At 45.2% G+C, this 22,273-nt stretch overlaps 1 protein-coding gene across 4 annotated transcripts in view; it reads left to right on the top strand.

Moving 5' to 3' along the window:
* The window catches only part of LOC138447689 (serine/threonine-protein kinase N1-like), a 1,645,716-nt gene that overhangs the window by 829,889 nt on the left and 793,554 nt on the right, over positions 1-22,273 (top strand). The window lies entirely within an intron of this gene.

Below are 22,273 nucleotides of genomic sequence, written 5' to 3'. Positions count from 1 at the left end.
TTTACACACCCTGACTTTCAAGAATTTCATTTGCGATTTAACTTTGCCCACCTTCTCATCGAGGCTCTTTTTCCAAGTTTTCAAGCTGGCCCTATTTGTGAGATTGTAACTGTTAGGCAGAATCCTGTGCAGTTCCCTTGGGGACCACTGCCAGAAGATTAAGACTACGGGAGTAAGCAGTAAACCCAATTTGTACCAGTCTGTACCACCCAGATTTACCTGGTAGCTGTGGCTGAGCAGTCTGACTTCTCTCAAGAAGAGTAGGGCAGTATATAGAGTATACACAATAGGGCCAAAAACACAGTAGAGCAAACAAACACTGACCAGAGCTTTGTATCAAAAGTATATAATTATTTATTTAAAACACAGTTTAGGCAATACACTAGCACTCTAAATCAAAAGCAAGTTAAAACACAGTCAGGTAAAGTATAAACACCTCCCTTGATAACCATTAGACAAGTCGGGCTTAAAACACCACTATTTGTTAAACAGATGTGAGCGCGTAACCTAGGTGGCACTCCGATAGTAAAGTTAAAGGGAGAGAAAAGGGCAGGGCATAAAAATAAAATAGTTCCCAACACTTTTTGAAGTTCAAAGCAAACAGAGTCAAGGCAGTATACACTGTATAGCCAAAGTTCATAGGCCAGGCTCACTTTAAATGGCGCAAAGCGAAATGTGCCCATGATCACACAGTTTAAAATGCACTAAAAGTCTTTGCAGAATGTTCAAAAGAGGTTGGGGTGATTCAAGAAGTAAAGTTTGGTCTGGGGCCAACCCAGTTGGAAAACCAAGGATTTAAGGGTCACCTTTAGCAATCTGTGGAAAGGGAGGCCAGGCAGAACACAGTACCTTAAAGAAAGAGGAAGCTCCAGCGGTGGCAGTTGTTCCTGGCAGTGGTTGCAGTTCGTTGTTTCGACCAGGGGATGAGCGGATCTCGTCGAGGAGGAAATTTGGAGTCGAGGCAATGCACAGGGATGAAACCAGCCGCGGAGTTCGTCGGTTAAAATGTGCGTTCCTTTTATTCGTGGTCAAAGTGGCGACGCTTGGCTATCCGGCCGCCGGGGTGCTTGGCACGGGCGATTCGACCAAGAGAGGCCTTTGGAAGGCGAAAGGGGCGAACTGGTTGATCCCACCAGCTCAAAGGAAGACTCGTCCAGCAGAAGATCTTCTCTTGTCGTTGGGAAAGCCACTGGGCCAATCAGAATAGAGTACGACTTGAGTTGCTATGGCAACGCAGTCCATGGTGCCAATTCCCCCACCCACACATCCTGTGGAACCCAGACAGAGTGGCACCAGTTGGAGGACTTCTGTGGAGAAGCCCGCCAAAACGTGCAACAAAGGGCCCCACCTTGGTTGGAGTTACAGAGACAGACACGAACGCCATTTAGAATAGAGTTCTGGCGAAAAGACCCAACCGTTGATTTAATATTAAATAAATAAACCAGCGGTATCTTTAACATTGCACCAAAAAGTGGTGCGTTTAAAATCAATGGGAAAATCCCATAGGAAATATTCTGGTGGAATATTTTGCATGGTAACCACTGCCACCAGCCAGAAACTCGGCGAGTGGGGACTGGACAGTGCCCCCTTGAAAACAGACCCAGGGGCAATCGAATGAACTCCTTCCAGTACTTCCACAATATGATAGTTTGTACTGGTTCTGTTCACAATTTTGGACTAGTAAAGTCAATGGTGACTTTACATGCCCTGGGAGACATTCAGTCCCAGAGTATGGAGTCTATGTTTGGGGGTCACTATGACACCCCTGTGTTACTGCACTGGGGGTGCTGGGTAACACATACCCAAAAACAGATGATACCCTATGGAGTAAAAAAAAAAAAAAACCCATAGCTGATAAGCACACAATGTCAAAGACATACCTCAAATCATGCCTAAGAGTGGGAGGAAAAGAGTCTCACTCTTAGCAGGAGAAAAAAACAAACCCCAAAAATCCAGCAAAGCTGCTGGGGGACTCACTAGGTTTGGGAAATTAGCCTTATAAGCGAATTCTCCCGACAGTAACCCAAATATGTGATGGCCTGTACCTGTTCCACCTATTCATCTCCCATACGTAGGCATGGATCTTTCTTTTTCTCAAGAATACCAACACCAGGGATTTAGATGCATTCGGCGAAAGGTTATTGGCTACTGCATATTGATAGAAATGATACATCTTTCTTCTAAGGCCTTGCGATATGCGGTCCAATAAGATGAAATCAGCAAAAGCCATCCACTCAATTCCCAAATTCCCCAGCCTAGGCAGTGCAATGGAGAGGCCCTGCCACATGACTTCCACATCGCACACGTATAGGTTGAAGGGGATTGGTGCGAGCGAACAGCCTTGCTTTACCCCCACATAGGTGGCGATAACCCCAGACAATGCACCTTCTTTAGTCAATCGAACCCTGATGGAAGTATTCATATGTAGAAGAGCCAAGAGTTGAACAATCTTGCAGGGGGATCTTCATCATCAACATTTTTACCACAATCTCGCGCCAACAACCCCGTCAAAAGCGTTTGAGAGGTCTAAAGATGCTAGAAAGACCTCTCCTATATTAGACTGATGTACAGAGTCTCTTATATGTGCAAGGACAGTGCCATTCAGATTGGTTCCAAGATCTTCTCTTAAACCAACCTGTTATTTACTCAGCCAAAAACCTTACTAGCCGTATCTATCAGCGCAATCGGTTTATAGTTGCTTGGATTAAGAACATCACCCTTTTTGTATATGGGGACTGTGATACTTTGCACCCAGGATTCCACAATAGTTTGGGTCTCAAAGACGTGATCAAAAATGGGTTTTAATAAATTTGCCCATATTACCGGTGCCACCTTTATAATAAAGGGTGGAATGCCATCCGGGCCTGGCGATTTTGATGGCTTAAGCTTGTTCATCGCCCAGGTGATATCGTCGCGATCCAAAGAGCAGTCTACCTTTAACCGGGGACTCCAAGTCTGTTTCTAATCCCTTAGCAAATGTATAAGGCAGTGCAAATTTCTTCGTATAATAGGTGCACCAAGCGTCTGCTTGAATAGGGCAATTAAGTCTATCTTTGGCAGGGATTAGGGTAGTGTTTACAGTCTCCCAAAATGTACCCTCCATACCCTTACATAAACTTTCCATCATCTGCTGGTGAACTTTCAGATATTGGTCCATTTTTAGGGAATTTACCAAGTTTTGTGTCTTCAATAATCGTTTTTTCAACACCTGAGATTCGTTAAATGTAAGGGAAAGTTTCTTAAGTCTCTACGTTTGTTAAATTTAGATTTATAGATTCTAGAATCCCAGCAGATGTTCTCAAGCTTATGTATGGGAAAACCATCTACCTTACTGATCTTAGAGGCTCGAAACAGACTGCCTACCCAACAATTCCCCCAGATAGGGATGGCAAACGCTATGATGCCTTGGCAAGAAAAGTCTTCTCGGCTGGGAGCATGGCCCTTAAATCAGCAAACGCCACATACACAATTGCAAAGTTCACATTTACCCTATGTGGCTGTATAGCAATGGCGACTGATCATATTCCCAAAGGGGATGAATGAGACTGATTTTGTTAACATTATTAAAGATGGGAAGGAGGCTATGTGCAAGTTGCTTCAAACTGACCTTGACTGTGCGGATAGTATCAGCAGAGCAATGGCGGCTAGCACTGTGATACGCAGATTTGCATGGTTAAAGTCTGGGTTTGCTTCTGATGTGCAATCAAGGCTTCTTAACGTGCCCTTTGTCCCCAGAGCCTTGAGAAGGTGCAGACGTCCAAAGTGGCATCCAAATCCTTTGCTGCAATCAGACAACCACAAACTCGCCCTGGCTTAGAGGGGCAGGTACTTTCATTTTTATTCCTCCGCTGGTAGAGCGAGAAGGACTGGTGAGTGAAAGGGGTCAAAGAAGATTTCCCCCGTGGTGGACGGGAGAGAGGTGCTAAGACTGCCCAGGCAACAGCTTCTTCTCCCTCAGTCGCTGCATAAACCATCTCAAAACCTCTCTGATGCCTCAGTCCACGAAAAAACCCTGGTGGGAGGCACACACACAGCTTCTGCAAGAATGGCATGATTACTTCACATGTATGGACATTGGAAACAGTAGCCCAAGGTTACTCCCTTGCCTTTCTAAAAAGGCCGCAGGATCATCCACCAGGGGCATCTTCTTGTGCAGGAAATTCTGACCTTGCTACAGAATCAGTACCTGTAGTGTCGAGGAACAAGGGTTGGTACTCCGCTTAATTCCTAATCCCCAAGAAGGACAGATGATTCAGACCCATCTTGGACTTAAAGTTAATGGCATTGGTGGCAGCTTCTCTCTCCACAGACTGGGCTTCTCCCTCAATTACAAGAAGTCCCACATGATATCATCTCAAAGACTCTAGTTCACTGGAGCAGTAGATGGTCACCAAATTCCAGAGTGCCCAACTTCTTCCGGCCTTAGACTTTCTAAGGTTGCTCGGCCTCATAGCATCCTGCATTTTCCTGGTGCCAGATTCTTGCCTGAGAATGAGATACCCCCCCCAATGAGCTTTCTGGACTCGGTGGTCTAAATTTTCAGGTAAGATGTCAGAACTTCTTTAGGTTCCCAGCAGACTCACGCAGGATCTCCTGTGGTGGGGCTGCAAGGACAACATTCTGGAGGGAGAACCTTTTTGGTCAGAGAACCATGGCCACAGATCAGTAGTGACGGACGCCTCACCACAGGGTGTGGAGCCCACGCCAACAATCTGACTATCAGCAGTCGTTCTCCTTTGGAGTACAAACTACACATCAACCTTTTGGAGCTGAGGGCAATTGGACTAGCGCTGAAGGCTTTTCTGTCCTCAGTACGGGGAAAGCATGTCCTGCATTTGACAGACAACACAGTGGCCATGTACTACCTCAACAAGAGTGGAGATGTAGGGTCATTACCACTGTGCAGAGAAGCAATGTAGCACAGGTTCTGGGCAATTCAAGAAGAAGTCTCCCTGTCAGCAGTTCATCTAGCTGGAGAGGGGAACACAGTGGTGGACACTCTGAGCAGTCAGAGCACAGTCTCCAACAAGTGGGAATTCGCTCAGGAAGTCCTTCATGAGATCTTCACCCTTTGAGGAACCCCTCAAGTAGATCTGTTCGCTACCAGTGCCAACCGGAAGTACAAGCTTTTACTGCTCCAGGAAATTTCCCCCAACAGGAGCTCTAGGAGACACGTTCGTAGTGTACTGGAAGTTTCCACTCCTGTACTTTTTTCTCTCCAGTCCCATTCATTCTTCATGTGAGCAGGAGGTTGAGAAAGTTCGGGAAATCCATGCTCCGGATTGGGCCATGAAGACGTGGTACCCGGACCTTCTGGACATGGCCATCTGCCCTTCAATACGTCTTCGGCAAAGAGAGGATCTTCTCACATGGGAGGATGGTCCAATTCTCCATCCAGAGGTCAAGACACTCAGACTTCATGCATGGTTTCTGAGAGGTTGAGATTTAAGGATTGGGACCTTCCAGATGCTTTTATGGAAATGTTGCTCTCGGCCAGAAGGCCAGTAGCACAATCCTTGTACCACTGCCGTTGGAACAAGTTCTGCATCTTGTGCATGGACAAGAATGTGGACCCTTTTCTGTGCAGTACAACTATGGTAGTTTCGTTCTTGTTACATCTGGCTAATCTGGGGCTCCAGCTTGGCACAATTAAAGGATATCTGGTAGCACTGTCAATTTTTAAGCGCTGGTCTGATGAGGCTTCTATGTTCAGAATGCCACTAGTAATACCATTTCTGAAGGGACTGACAAATGTGTACCCTCCGATCCCCTTTCAGGTTACAGGTTGGGATTTTAATCTGGTTTAAACATTTCTCATGTGTACTCCCTTCATAACACTCCATTCTTGTCCCTTAAGGGTGTTAGCCTTCAAAACCATTCTTTTAGTTGCTCTTAAATCAGCCCGTAGGGTGAGTATACTTCAAGCCTTGTCTTGCAAGCCTCCTTATACAAATTTCTTTAAGGAGGGTCCTTCAGGTTAACCCCACATTTGTGCCGAAAGTTGTCTAATTTACATTTAACACAGAAAATTGTACTACCTTCTTTTTCTCCACCTCCTCAACCTGGAAAGGAGGAGGAGAGATTGCAAAGGCTTGACCCAAGATGAGCACTTTGCTTTTATATTTATAGAATGTCAAAAGTGTGACAGGATGAGCAACTGTTAGTTTGTTTGTTATACAGGCCGTAAGTTGGGGATGGCAGTGCCAAATCAAACCTTGTCTAGGTGGATTATTTTAAGCATTTCTGAGTGTTATAGATTAGCTGGAAGAGATTCTCCTGAGGGCTCTTTCGACCAGGGGCATGGCTACATCCTCTGCTTTACAGAGAGGAGTCTCAATTCAAGATATTTGTGCGGCGTCTACATGGTCCTCCGTTGATACTTTTACAAAGCATTATTAACTGGACTCCTACTCAGGCCAAGAAAGAGTATTTGAGAAGGCAATGTTAAATTATGTGCATACAAACCCATAAGGAACTCCTAAATTCTTACTCCCTCTTCAAAAATAAATACTGCTTTGGAAGTTTATCAAAAGATGAGGCATTCGTGGGAGGACACAATCCGTTCGAAGAACAAGTTACTTACCCCTGTTAACGTTCTTTCAATTGGATGTTCCTCCCACATATTCTGCATCTCCCCTCCCAACCTACCCCGCATTAGAATTTCCGTGTTACACTTTACATTCTTTCGGGGCAGAATACGGTTTTACGCAAGGTATCGCCATAAAGTATTGAGGGAACGCATCAAAATTAAACTGCATCTTATCGTCGATGCACATGCTATATGTACCAGTGGTGATGTCAACATCGGGACGGAGGCACTCGAGATACGCCGAGTCAACTGGCATAGACGCGCAGTGCCACCTGTTGAAAGCATTTTCTGAGGCAGATAAAGATGAATATGGATATATCAAAAGATGAGGAATATGTGGCGGGAACATCCTATCGAGAGAACGTTGTTAGGTGTAAGTAACTTGTTCATTTCATTACAAAAACTTTTCTCTCATGTGGAATCCATTGTTCTGTATCTGGATAAAGAAAGAGCTAGAGATCAGAGCTTCAGAGAAAGTTATTAACTATGAATTTACTTTTTCTTGGGTTGGGATATTTTTTACAGTGTTTGTATGGTACAAAAGACCCTTCAGGCTGATCCCCGACTTGCCATCCCTCAACCTTTTCCTCTTCTAAGGAAAGTAGCACAAAAATTGCTCCAGTTCTCCTCTTGGATTTGCATGACACATACAATCATATCCTGTGGCCCATGCATCAATGCTTTGAATTTTTCATTGATTAATCAGTTCATTGTGCTTCCCTTAGATCTAAGTGCAGCCCTCCCCATAGGTCTTTACCATGTTAACGATTGCCTTGGCTTCCCACTTGATACTGCTTACTTTTGTGACTGGCTAATTGAAGCTACAAGTAAATGTCTGTTTTCGATCAACAAAAAGAACTCTGATTGATGCTGACTCGGAGGTTGACCTAAAAAGGCATTGTACTGTACTGTACTGTACACAATTCATTAGCAGATTTGTTACTAACCCTGGATGGTGTTCAAGACTTAAATAATGCAGTGACATTTTGTCAGAAGAAAAGGCCCAATAGCTCATTGCTGTCAAAAGCTACTGGGGCATATGGCTGCATATGCTTTAGTGGTTCCATTTGCCAAACTCAAAAGGCATCACTTTCAGATGCCCCTGACTCAGTCCTAGGTGCGTAACAGTTTGTGTAGATCCTCATTCACTTGGACCTCAAGCATACTGTACACTGGTGATTTTGAGAGAATCGCTGGTTAGTGGGTTTTCCTTTTCAGGATGCTCTGCCCACCATAACCATATCCGTGGATGTGTCCATGTTGGAGATGGTGACGCTGGTGGAACTGCTATGTCAATCAGTTGTCGGCTCAAGACTACAGGAAGCATACATTATCTGGAACTCAAAGCCATCTTTGTAGCTATTACAATGTTTCTTCCCACCATCAAGGGCTAGGTTTTTTTGATATTGATGGAGAATACTTACGCCAAGTTATATCCACACAGGCGGGGAAAAAAGAAATCCTGTTCTTTGCACAGAAGCAATTTTTAGTTGGGAGTGTCATCCCTCAGAAGACTTACTTAAGAGAATCCAGAGTGGGAGCTCTGCACTGCTGGGATTTCCTCAGAACACTTTGCTCACAATTAGAATAAGAAATGATCCCAGTATACCCCATGGATGATACCCGGCCCCTCATCTCCGGGAGGTGTCCTCACCATCAGCTGAGAAGGGATGAGAACTTCTACATTTCCTCTTGCTCCTTCGATTCACAAAGTCCTGATGAAACTTAGATGAAGCATTGATTCTGCCACGATACTGTTCACACCCAATTTATTGGCTGACTGTTTTAGTTTTCCTGATTACATCACATCACATCTGGATCGTCAAGCGAGAGGAGGATTATTCACCCCTCCTCTCAATCGAAGTTGGCAGCCTTATTCCTGAAAATATAACACAGGGGCATTTAAGGTTACCCCTTGACATCACTGGTAACAGCACAGCGTTTTGAAATTCTTATGTCGACAACTAGATTGTGAGGATGACGATGACTAAAATGCATCTTTTTGTATTCTGGTTTGTAGTGTTCACTCCTATCTTCTTATTTCCTATGTCGTCTTGTGACTGGTAAACAATTCTATTGAAACTGTCTGTGAATTGTGCGAGTGCCACACAAAACCCCCGTAGCTGTGTTTGGAGACCTACGATACACTACAATTGTATGTTAATCTTCTTTACTGTAGGGGCAGAGGATGGGTAGTGGGTAGGAACCTCTTCAAGTGTTTTGATTGTCTTCTAATTCTTTCATGTTCTTATTGTACAACCTGACTTCTGGGTTCATTAGTGGCTATGAACCTATGAATTTTATGTGGAAATATTAGTTTATTGAAACCAAGGGAGATGCTGTGTGGTACACTAATGAATATAAAGATCCAGGGTAGAATAAATGTATTGCTGCAAGTGGCTGAGACTGTCACTGCTTTATGCATAGAGACTCTAACCCTAGATCTTGTACATTGGGCAACATATTTCCTTGCTCGTGAATCTTACTTGCAGCCATAGGTGCTGATCTTAACTCAGAAAGGCTGTCATTGTCCCTGTCCTAACCTGGTTGCTAAAATACATCTGGAAGGCCTTTCCTGTATTCTTCAGCCTTCGAGGGTTCCTGCGGAGAGTGGAACCGTAGTGGTGTTTTGTCTTCCCTAGCTCACAAGCTGTTTGTACCTCTGGCACAAACAGCATTTCTAAGAACAATGGATATTGTACATGGTTTACAAAGCATAAGATTTGCCTTCAGGATATGTGTGCTCCAGCTAATTTGGATTTTCATAACTACACTGTAACCCAAGGGACTAACCCCCAAATTAAAGACCACTGGAAAAGCACGATTCATGACCTCAATGAAAACAGTGGGTCTCTTATCAGTAGTGCACTCTTATCCGTGGTTCTTCAGATATTGACCTTTATTATTCTTTTGCCTAACCCCATTCACATATACCAAGGGACTTGTACCAATCAAATGTATATTAGGAATACCAGTCTTCGCACTGCCGCTCTAACGTCAAGTTCCAAAAAAGGAATGGTTCTCATTCAGACTGTATCCAATCTTAGAACTTCAATTTGTATTCTTGGCAAACAATTCTGCTCCTTTCAGTCTTTCAGAAGATTCTGGAAACTTAAACTTCAATTCCCAGCATGCAATGTTTTTCTTCTGGTCTTACTCAATGGTTCTAGGACCTTTTTCCTCACTGTCCCATAGGTTACTCTTTTCCACTTTGAAGTAACATCTCTATCGATAGGGACTTGGCCTTCAAGTCACAGAAGCCTGTGCTTGTTCGTTCAGTCTGCCATCCATCAAATGTCCACCCTGAACTGACTGCCGGCATCGCTGCTTCCCAGCGTTGTCTCCATTCATCTCTTATCTCCTCCACTCTGACTTTTTTTTTGGGTTAACGATCCTTGCTCTTCCGTCCTCTTACCCGCTTCATTTCCTCAGATAGCCGCTGCACCATGCTTCTCTCCTGCTCCCATCTCTCAAGAATGTTCGACTCTCATTCTGCAGCTCCAACTGGTACCACCAGTTGTTTTTCAGTTTTGGCTTCTCTGACTCCAAGTCTCAGGCAGTTTTGTGTCTGAACAGCACCTTGAGTGGTTATTGGTACGTCTCATATGTCCGCCTTTCTGTATGTGCACCGTTTTATGGATTCCTCATGGCTCCCTAGCAGGCTGATGCTATCTGTTGTGGTCAAAACTTTTCTGATTCTCCTTTCTTTTCTTTTTCTCGTGGGGCCTGTCAAAATACCACGGTCATGGAGAACATGCCTTTATCTTCCTTACTGGTGGGCTGAGCACTTCACCACAATACTCATTCAAATGTAACCCCTAGCTGTGCATATTTCCAGCAGTTCTGGGCCGTAAATAAGCACTATTAATACAGGGTGCCTACTTTTAAATAGAGCGCTGCGTCAAGTGTTCACAAAAGTGATAATTGCTGTTGTAGTTCATTGCGTCAGGAGGGATGTTAGGCAGAATCCTGTGCAGTTCCCTTTGGGAGCACTACAGAAGATTAAGACTACAGGTATGAGCAATAAATCCCGTTTGGTATCAGTCCTTACCACAAAGATTTAGTTGGTAGCTGTGGCTAAGCAGTCAGACTTATCTCAAGAGGGAGATGAGTAGTATTCAGGGCTTACACAATAGGGCTATAATACTATGGCACAAGGAAACACTGACCAAAGCTTTGTATTAGTCTCCAAGATAACACATTAACCACAGTTAATAAAGCAAGTTAAAATCAGTCAAGAAAAGTATACACAACTCCCTAGTTAAATTATAGACCAGTTTGAGCAAGAGTGAAAACTGAGCAAAACGGCACAGTGAAAACCAAACACAAATGGCACTCTAGCAATCTCTCACAAGGGAGGGAAGGTATACAGGAATATATTGTTAGGCACCCTAGCAACACTTCCCAATAAGTTTGTGAACACGTTTAGGCAAGGCAGTACTTTAGCATCGAGAATTCTTAAATGAAAACCGAGCAAAATGGCACTTCACAAGTTTTAAAGAAGGAAAGGGTGGTTATAGGAATTAGGTGCACCAACACAGTTCTAGTTGAGAAGCAATCTAGAGAAAGCAGTCCTAACAAAACAGCCAGAGTCAATAGGCCTGTGCCAGAGTCAGTGGTACAGGCCAAAAGGCCCAGGAGCAAAATGTTCTTGTAGCTGCAGTCAAGTCTTTGGTTACGATTCGAAAAGGTGGATGCAGAAGGTGAAAGACAATGTTAGAGTATAGGAGCGGCCAACCCAACAGGTAGGTAAAGGATTTAAAACACCTTTAGCACTACCACGCATAAAGGGAGGCCTGGCGGAACAAAGTACCTTAAAATGAAGAAGAGGCTCCTGTGGTGGCGGTTGTTCCTGGTAGTTCCTGCAGTTCGGGGGATCCAGCAGAGGAAGAGAGGCTCTCGTCGTGGAGGAAGGTTCGAGTTACTGCACTACCCAGGGATGAAACCAGCTGCGGTGCTGCCCAACGAATAAAAGGTACGCTCCTTTAAATCGCTGTCCGGGTGGACTGGTGCCTGGCTATCCGGTCTCCGAGTACAGGGTACTGGCGATTCGACCAGGGCAGGTCCAGGAAGGCGATTGGCTAACTGGTTGGCCCCACCAGCTCAAGGGAAAAAGGCTCTTGCAGATGAAGATCTTCTCTCGTCGTGTGGAGAAAAGTGGTGAGACGCTGCAGCAGGGCATCACCATTGGTTCAGTCGTTGCAGATGTCTTTGGCTTCTCTCCTCTTCGGCTTCTTAGTTCCAGTGGCAACGTCTTGCTCTTCCAGTCCTCAGGACCCTGCTTTTATGCAAAAAGATCCCCATTCATACAGCCTAGCTGTCACTCACACAGTGGAGTGGTCATCTTGGCGGGAGACCCTCCAGCTTATCTGGGCAGAGTGCGACATGGGTTGCGGAGGCAACCCTGTCCAGGGGTCCTACTCCCCCTCCCACACAGTGGACCCACCCCAGACTCAGGGGCACCGAAAGGAGGGCTTCTTGGCAGAAGCCCGCCAAAAGGACGAACAAAGGAATCCCTGTCCTGGGTTAGGAGTTTAGAGAAAGACACGAGAAAGAATTTATATCAAAGTTCTGGCAAATAAAACCTACCAGAATAAAGTTAATATAAAAATAAACCGGCAGTATGTTAGAGGCTGTCAGTAAAAGTGGTAGCCTCGAACAATGGTCTTGAGTTGCTTCCGGAACCGGAGGTGGTTCTGCTCAAGTTTGAGAGAAGCAGGGAGGCTGTCACAGGGGGAGGTCCCAGCTGAGGAGATAAATCTGCCCCCAACTCTCTGCTTAGAGAAGAGTCTGACCCTCAGAGAGTTGGAGGAAGATGAGTGGAGAGCTCGAGAAGGAAGATGTTTTGAAGAGAAAGTTGGAGGTAGAGCAGTCCCAGGCCCCAGAAAGCCTTGTAGACAAATCAGAGGGTCTTGACGTTGATCCTTGCAGCCATGGTGAGCCAGTGAAGAGATTTCAGAGCTGGAGAGATGCGATCCCTGGACCTACGGCCAAGGATAGGTCTTGTATGCAATATTGAGCATAATTTCTTCAAGCGGTTAAGGAAGGCATGGTATCAACAGTAAGACGGACATAAGAGACCACAGTTCAAGGGTGTTTATTGAACGTAAAAAAAGGTTCGAAAAACACTGGCTTAATCCTAAATCTAAATATGGGAACAAGTTACGACCATCAAATAACGCAATCCTAGTGTTGTCAAAATTAAAAGGGTCTATACTAATGAAACCTATTGCCACTCCTTACCTCTAATTACAAATAGTGTGGGTGTTAGACAAGATTGTATGTAGTAACCCTGTGGGAGACTTCACCAGCCTTGTCCTCTTAGCAATAGGTAACCCAATCTTTGGTATAGGCCTGTACTACACACGTTGGTAGTGTGACTGAGCAGGCAAGCCTATCTCAAGAGGGGTCGATGTGAATTATAGGGTTGTAACATAGTTTCACAATGACAAGTATTCAAATAACACTTAAAGGTTTCTTGATAAAATAATGTATTAATTTCAGCCAGTTTTAAAATAAGCCTTCTTTAGAAGGGAGCAATAAGCAACACTTAAAACACAATTCAAAACATCACACTCCTTTAGTTCAATAAAGTAGGTACCCTTTTGGGATGGCACACAGATATTCCTACACCGTGAGGTGACTTCAATAATTAGGACACTGTGGACATTAATATATCACTTTTCACACTTAAGAGGTAATACTGAAGTTGTGGCAAAAAGGAAAAGGTTAGGGAAGGAAACAATGGTTAACACGTTTCTCAAACAGGTAAGCACTTTAGAATCCTCCAATGCAATGTAGGTTAACCCTTTCCCAGCTATAAAAGTAAGGTATGTATGACTTTTTGGAGGGACAGTTAAACACAAAGTCAGAGGGTGAGAAGAGTCTTCAGGGAGCCAGGACAGTCAATGTCAATTGAGCAAAGTCTAGGGGAGTTGAGGCCCTTCTTGAAGATTAGCGCACAAGTCTTGCACAATGTTAAAGAGTTGTGTTGTAAAAAGAAATCACTGTTGGCCCACAAGCTTGGAGACTTGTGAAGGGCAAAGCTGCAAGCAACTTGCAAAGGGCAGCAAATGCAAATCTCCAGTGAGAGCAAGCAAGCTACACATATCAAGAGGTAAGTACCCCTTAGTTCACAGTACCTTGAGTCTGAAGAAAAGGTTCGAGCTGGCTTGTTCCTGTTGTAGTCCTGCAGATCCTGTTATTCCTGGGCCTCAGTCGTGGGGACAAAAGGGAGGACGTTTGGAGACTCCTGCACTACGGTTTGTAGGTCGGCGGCAGCAGTGGGCATAATTCAGATCAGCAGCACTTTGCAGTTTCATCTACTCTCAAATAGCACCAGTGCGGTTCTTGGATACCTTGTGGACTTTCCTTGCTTCTGGGCTCCAGCACTCTGTTAAGGTGGCTCAGGCTTGGTCTGTCCTGCTTCGAGGGAGTCCGAGGATCTTCCTGGAGCTCTGGTCTGGCTTAAAGGCGATGCACTCGATTCTGGTATTCCTGTCCCCATGCACGCCATTCCTGCAGCAGCGATGAAGTACAGCCAGCAGAGAGGGAGGGGTTCCAGTGAAGTTCGTCTTGGGGCTTATTGGTCCAACCAACCCAAGGGGAGAAGTCGCCTTTGCAGGGCTTCTCTATTCGATTAGAAATTCAGAGCTTTAGCGATGCAGCAGGTCTTCCCGGGCAAACCAACGGTCCAGGAGGTTACAGCAAGCTTCTTCTTCGGTTTCTTCGTCCAGTGGTCGACTCTGCCTTCCTTGCAAAAAACCTTGCCTTTTATGCCAGTTGTTCCCATTCATTTGCAGCCTAGCTGTCACTCACATACCATGGTGGTTGTCCTCCAAGGACAGCCAGCTGGCCAATCTCACCTTTGGGTGCATTTCTGTAACCAAGGAGACTAAGCACAGGGCATTTCAGGAACCTCCCTCGCGTTCTGCCCTGGCAGACATGCTGGAGCCAGAGGCAGGCTTCACCAGTGAATCCCGCCAAAGACAAAACGAGCAAAGGGACCAAACCTAGTTTGGCACACAGAGTAAATCTCAAGAAGGACCTTCCCAACAAGAAATGGTGAAAAAGAAGACTGGGCCATTTTGACTAAATGGACACCCATGGGTGCAATACTGCCGCTGAGGATTCAGTCTGCGGTAAAAACGCACAATTGTAGGAAAAAGTAAACCACTGCCACCAGCCATTCATTGTAGAAAGGGTAACATAAAAATGTTACATTAGAAGGTAGACAAAGGGGATACTAAGTAACCCCTCCAGCGCTCTATGCAATATAGTGCGTGCTGAGTCTACAAAGAGAAAAAAGTCAATTTCACTTTACTACTCTTGGAAACAGTAGTTTATCCAAGAGAAGGTAGTTAAACCTTAGAAGAAATACAAAAGATTTCTTTGTGACTCTGCACTGAGGGTGCTGTGTGTCACAATGTAAAAAGATGATGCCTGTGGAGTGTGTCAGACTCCAAAATCAAAAGAAACACAGGTTTCAACAAGTCAAATAAAAATACATGAGAGAGTGTGGAAAAAGGTCTCGCTCTCTGAAGGATAGAAATTAAAAGTCCTAAATTCCAGCAAAACAGCTGTGGATCTCTAAGGTAGAAGGAAATTAGCACATTTCTGAGAATTCTCCCTAGCAGTGGGAAACAGTGTTATGTAAATAAAGAAGTGTCCAAGAAATAAGTAAGGCTATTCAGGTCTGCCCCATGTTTTTAGCACTAGACAAGGTGGCACACTCGAGCTTAGCACACTCTCTGGCTTCTCTAGAACGAGGGTGCAGTTCAAACATTAGCATCGGGGCCTTCCGTGACCAAGTCTCTTTGCCTTTCAAAGTCTCTTCTTTCAGAGGGCCTGACAAACAAACCAGTTATTTTCCTCTCAGGATTTCACACATACTCAATTCCTTAGGTGCTTCACTATTCACCGCGGGACCCCCCAGCCGGGCTCAGATCCCTTGCAACACAATGTCCATAGGATTTTCATGTATCCAATTCATGTATCCAATTTCTTGCCGTATATCCCCCTCCGCTGGGCACAGATCTGTTTCAACACAATGTTCAATTAGTATCCCTCCGTCGGGCTCGGAACAGTTTTGATTTAATTTAACACAAACTTGCTTTAACCCAAAGCTCTCAGCTGATCTCCCTCGTTCGGGCTCTGTTCAACTTTATCTACTTTGTCATCAACTTCCTTTACTCCATTAACATCGAAGACTTTCAATCGTGCACAGGATTTTGCTTGACCCGTTGCTGGACCACTTCGATTCACAATCCTTTGTCACTCTTTCACTTTTGCCACCTCTCAGTTGGATACCATCCAGAGACCTTCGAATGAGTACGCACGCGGTGCTGGACCACTTGGTCCAAGGTATCATATCTTGGTTTCAAAGTTCAATCACTCATCTGTTGTTCAATTTTATTCGCGTTGGTTACATGCGCTTCATACACTGCTCGCTTAAGCGTTGACCATACAATATTACTGCTTGCATCCTTGGCTTTAACCTAGGCCGGTATGGTGTCGGCTTCCCCAAATCACCGGCTGTGATGATTTCACCGGTGCTACTTTGTTGTAGGAGACAGGAGGACAGTACCACGGCAGCAAGCGATTCTCCCAGCCTTGATATTGATGCAGCAGAGTCCTGGGTACCTCCGCACACAATGGAGGATTCTTCAGCCTGGTTTCCTGGTCTTATGTTTTCTAGTCTTGAGGTTTTGTGAAAGTAACGGTTCCTCATCAAAAAGGTCAAGGGCACTTCCCTCCTTGCAATCCCCTTCTGTTTTGCCGTCTTTTGCCTCGTATAAAACTGCCATCTTGGAACTGCTGCTTCCTCGAGTGCTTTGCCTCGCTCAGAGTGTGCTCGAGTGCTCCGCCTTTTATCCGTGTGTGGAAATGTGATGGAAGTCAGGTGTGTGTGATGGTCAGTAATTTCCTGACCCTGCCTCACCATCGCATTGGGACATGTCGGGTATAGGGCTTGGGTGTTAGTCCTTTTTCTCTAACTGCTGTCCGTGAGAAAGTGTTCGTGTTGAGAAGGGGGGAAGGAGGGGTTTGTGTTCCTAAGCATCCTACCTGGTAGGATGGGATTAAGGTGTTATCGGTAAGGGGAGACAGCATCTCGCCATCCGGTGTCCCACTCCCCGAAGACCCCTCAACCAAGTAATCCTCCCACACTGGTCCATCTCGAGGAACTGGATCCAAAAGCAATGCCTGTGTTCTGGCCACCTGGATGATAGATCCCCGGGGACTAGCGGGTGAGACACTTTCTGGTTTCTCACAAAGCTAACATTCAATGTCTAAGAAAATGTAAATATTCAAGAAATAGATCACCTATTATGAGTATATAATCACTCGATACAATCAATTGCTTTAATATTTCATTTTCTGATGCCAAAGACAATGCTCTTCAAACATAAGGCCCGAATTAGTAAAGGCAATAGTACATTATCAATTAGCTCTGACAACTCGCACATGATCTAGCATAGATACCGGTGTCCAGTCATAATGTCGAATGAAATTAGTCAAATTACAAAAAAGTCGAATCCAAAAAGTCGAAAACAAAAATGTCGAATTTATTTTTTTATTTATATATTTTTTTTGGGTTCCGGTGGTAAAAAAAAAGGGGTAAAACAAAAAAAAAATGTAAAAAAGGGGGGTTGGAGGGTGGGTGGGGAATCCCCCCCATTTAAAAAAAAAAAGCACCAAAAAAAAATTTTGACTTTTTGGATTCGACTTTTTGACTTTCGAAATTATTGAATTCGACATTATGACTATGAACCATAGATACCTGCTGCAATACACCTATTGTCAGCTGAAGTATACATTTTAAAAAGAAACAGCACATGGGGTAAAATCACATGACATGTACATCCACAGTGTGCAAAAAGATGCAATGTTCAGCAGCTTTAAGGCCACTTAAAGTGCTAATAATGCAAGGTGCAAATTCCTCAAGCAAGTTAACAAAACCATGTGCAAAATACAGAGTATAAATTGATCAACACACTATCATACTCCTACGTTCCGTCCCCTTTCCTCCATACTGTATGGGCGTCCCTCGCTAGGGATGGGAGATGGAACCTTTTTCACCTGAAAATCATCTTCCCCTTTAAATTTAGATGCCCGTGGGGCGTGGCCCTGGGAGTTCTGCCCACCGGCGCCACTCCCCAGTCCTCTGTTCTGCATCGACTGGAACAGACCGCTTTCACCAGCGCTCCTGGGTTAGGCCTCCCGCCTTGTAATTCCATGGGCTCTTCCCCGGAGAAGTATTCTTCTCTTCTTATTTTTTTTGTCTTTTCAAATATTAGGTCCTGCTCTGTCCTCTGGCGCCACACTCCTCTCCGGCGCATGTCGACGACCATGGACTTCAGCAGGTGTCCAGCCTGTGATGGTCCCTTCCCAACATCCGACCTGCCTCTGGTGGCTTTGCCCAGACCACGGCTGGGACGGTGAAGCAGAAGACCAGGCCCATGGCAGGAGCCCTGTTCTTCTCCACACCCTGCAAAGGTGACTCCTTCCCAAGGAAGTACCCAAGCGCGATGGACCTCTCTGGTCCTACAACCAGCAAGAACGCTGAGGCTGCTCCAGCTACTGGGCAGCAGTCGGAGGGGTTGCAAGATCTTACCAGTGCTACGATTGAGGGGCTGCACGGCTCTATTGCTGTGTCCCAACCCGAGGAGCTATGCCCTAACACTTCACTCATGTCTGAGGGGGCACCTGTACGGAGTACTAGTGGCAGCATAGCCGAGGACACTGCCTACCAGGCCTCGACCTGTTGTGCAGGGAAGGCCACAACCACCACCGCTCAGCATACTGGTGGAAGCTGGTCCCAGCTCAGCAAGTTCCACGACGCAAGCACATGGCACGGACCAAAGCAAAATGGCTGCTGGGCCAGATAAAATGGCGGCTCACCCAACACCTTTTCCCTTCGTAGACCAGGCACTGTGAGAGTAGGTTGAGTGTGTACTCATATTGATATTTATTTCTTTCGCGCTCGTATACAAGTGTTTCAGAGCGCGACAAGGCAGGGGAGGGGAACAGGGGAGAACAAAACGGCGATCTTAGTAGACCCAGTGACATTGAGAATGCGCAAGTGCATGGAAGGGGGAGAAGTGGAAAGTGTGAAGCAGAGGAGAAACAGAAATAACAATAAATAAATAATAAAGGCAACAAACAGTGGTAGTGCAGCCAGCAATTTGCAAGTGCTAGGTTTAAGGCAGCAGGCAGGGTAGGTCTGATAAGTGCAGGAAGAAAAGGTGGGGGGCTGTATTGGTACAGATACAGACCCCAGTGCAAGGGGTGGCCCGGAGGCAGTGCGGGAGGGTGGCAGGGTGAGCAGGTACCTGTGCCCGGAGGACAGAGGTTGGCCAGGTGCACGGTGCCAAGAGAGAACAGATCAGCAGGGGAGAGGGGGAGCGAAGGCAGATGAAGAGGAAGGTCTTGAGGTGCTTCTGGAACCGGAGATGGTTCTCCTCAAGTTTTAGAGTGGCAGGGAGGCTGTTCCAGAGGGAGGCTCCAGCCGAAGACGGAGATCTACCCAGCTCATTTCTTTGAAAAGCGACTGACCCTGGGGGAGTTAGAGGTAGAGGAGCGAAGAGCTCGAGAGGGGAGGTATTTGCAGAGGTATATCTGAAGGTATTTTGGACCCAGGCCCCAGAAAGCCTTGTGGACAATGCAGAGGGTTTTGAATTTAATCCTTGCATCCACTGGGAGCCAAGGGAGAGATTTCAGAGCTGGAGATACGATCCCAGGGCTTGAGGCCAAGGACAAGTCTCGCAGTCCTGTTCTGGATTAGTTGCAGAGGGCGGAGAGTAGAGGCAGGTAGATTTAGAAACTAGCTGTTACAGTAGTCCAAGCTAGAGAGAACCAGAGCTTGGGATACCATGAGCTTCTTTTGGAAGGAGAGGAAAGGCAGAGTACCTCTGAGGAGGTGCAGTAGGAAATTTGACTTTTTAGAGACCTCAGAGATCTGGGCGGAGAAGGAAAGGGTGGAGTCAAAGATGACCCTGAGGTTCTTAGCCTCGCAGATGGAGGGTAGGAGGAGGGCCAGGGGAGGCCGGCCAGAGACTGAGGGGAAAGGATGGTGAAGGTGTGCCGATGAGGAGGATCTCCGTCTTGCTGGCATTCAGACAAAGATCATTGGCGGCACAGCAATCTTGAATGGCAGCAGTTAGTTATGGTAAATACTCTATAGTGGCTTCCTGTGCCCGCTGAAATGTGCCAAAGTCTGTTGACCCAAAGGGGTGGAAAGCAAAAGTCAAATGGTATCACATTGATGCACTCAACAGGCAGTTATGCACAATGTACTACAGTCCCATATCCTTGCTGTTTATCCTGAGGGCAAATTCAAACTGGCAGACACAGAACCAAGAACCTGGTACTAGGTATACAATGGAAGCTGTTAATTCAGGCGCCCCTGGTGTGGGTTTGTAGTTTGTCGAACCACCATGCTTCTTTTTACAAAAGTGCATTAGTCACATTACTGGTGGCACCACAACATCCGGGCCATGTTGAAATTCAATTAAGTGTGGCACCATAGGTGCCGTGTGATTCTTGCATCTTATTTTTGACCAATGTTCCCCAATTCTCTTATTCAGAGTGGCTCGTCAGACCTACTTACTTCAAGACACAGGAGCATTGGATGACGAATAACACCTTTGTGGTTTAACAATTCGAAACATTTCTGATAGCCCATTTTCTCTGACTTCAAAAGATATAATCTTCTTTGTAAACCTGCACACTGTACATGTACCACAACGGTAATGTTCAGTGATTTCTCAAGTTCCATAAAGTAGTCCTGGTTTGTCATTTTTTTAAACGAGAATGTGTCAGTTATTATTTCAAATTTTTACATCTTTTCATTGCCATTCGGGGTATGGGTGCTCCTGGTAGTTGGACAATGAGCTACAGTTCTTTAATTAGTGACTTAATTTGGGCTGTGCTCTGGCAAAATGCAGTCACACAGGTGAGTCTGCTGTTAGATATGTCTTGTTCTCGTGGTGTTAAAAGGTTATCACGTGGGGTATGCCTTGCCCTCTTCTTGGAATCTTTGACTAGTTTTTTCGGGTAACCCTGGGCTCTTAGCCTATCATCCTTATTCATTAGTGTGAAATTGAAAATGTGCCGTCTGTACAATTCCTACGAATGCTAAGGTACTACTCATATGGAAGATTTTCTTTTAGGCTTCTGGTGTTGTAACTAGTGAAATTAAGGAGCGTATTTGTGTGTGCACTTTTCCTATACAAGTTGCAGAACAGTCATCCCTCCTTGGTTTGCATAATGATGTAAAGAAAATGTATGTGACTCGAGCTGTTAGACATTGTCAATTCTGGCTGCAAGGTTTTGCTGTTGAGCCATTCGTGGAATTCGGTCAGGCTGGATTGATCTCCTCACCGCACAAAGATGATGTCATCTATGTATCTCTTCCATTTTTTAATCCTATGATTGTTGTTACCAAATACGTATGCATCCTCATATACAGCCATATATAGTACGGCTAAGCTGGGCGCAAAAGCTGCGCCCATCGTAGTTCCGCAAATTTACAGCTAGAAGATGTCATCTAACATCAAGAAATTCTTTGACAGGGCAAAGTCAGCAATACACAGATGAAGTTCGGTGGCGATCTTTCTTGTCGGGTGATGCGTGAGATGTTCTCTGATGCATTCAATTGCGGATTCTTGTGGTCTACTAGTATAAAGCGCTTTAATATCCATGGTAACCTGGAGTTCTTCTGTAGGGTCGATTGGTTAATTTTCATAGTATTCAATGGCATTCATAGTGTCCTTCAAGTAGGAGATGGTTTTGTGGCTCAATGGCTTAAGGAAATAATCTATGAACTTGTATAATGGTTTCATGATCGCCTGCATCCTGAAACAATGGTCCTCCCAGGGTTGTTCCTTTGGTCCTTATGAATTGTAGGTAAGGAATAGAATGCTGGAACTCGCCCCTGGGAGTTACTGAGGTATTCAGATTCATCTCTTGTGATCCATTGCTGGTGATATCCATATCCAGTAGTATCCTCAATCAGATGTTTAATCCCAGGTGTAGGATCACTATCTAATCTGTTGTAATTTGTCTCGTCCTCCAGAAGGTCCATTACCATCTTCCAATGTTGTGTCGCTGTGAAAACCACAATTCTTCCTCCTTTGCGGCCGGTTTTATTATCACATCTGGATCATTGCTCAGTGGCTTCAACGCAGCTCTGTCTTGTGCAGACAGATTGTGCTGCATCCGTTTACTTGCCTGTTCTTGAAACCTGGTTAGCTCATGGAGATGGACTGCTATAGTTCATCAATATACTATTATTCGGTAAATGCAGACCTTTAAGTTCACAAATAATCTTTTCATAAACCAATAAATTAAAACCGTACATTTCGATGTTGTAAGCCTTCCTCAAGTTGTTAAAACAAGGAGAGCAATGCTCGCAACCTTGGCACCTACAGTAGAATAGAAAGGGAAAGAAGCAATCATTCTCCTAGCTACTGGCCCGAAACTTCTTTCTCAGCAGACACGTGCTGTGGCTGTATCGAACCTTTGCGAATGTCATAATGGGGAAGAGAGAATAAGTTGAAAGCAGCATAGCCTGATTAATTTTACGAACACCAGAATCTCTGAGGACTGGTTTTAAATACAGTCTCAACCAAAAGAAATGTGACAATGTTTCTCTTGTACTCCACAGAACCTGGCTCCTGCAAA

Source organism: Ambystoma mexicanum, chromosome 3q (genome assembly GCF_040938575.1).
Source record: "Ambystoma mexicanum isolate Mex_15411 chromosome 3q, UKY_AmexF1_1, whole genome shotgun sequence".
In the NCBI taxonomy this organism is placed as follows: Eukaryota; Metazoa; Chordata; class Amphibia; order Caudata; family Ambystomatidae; genus Ambystoma; species Ambystoma mexicanum.
This window is presented reverse-complemented; position numbering and strand designations above follow the sequence as displayed.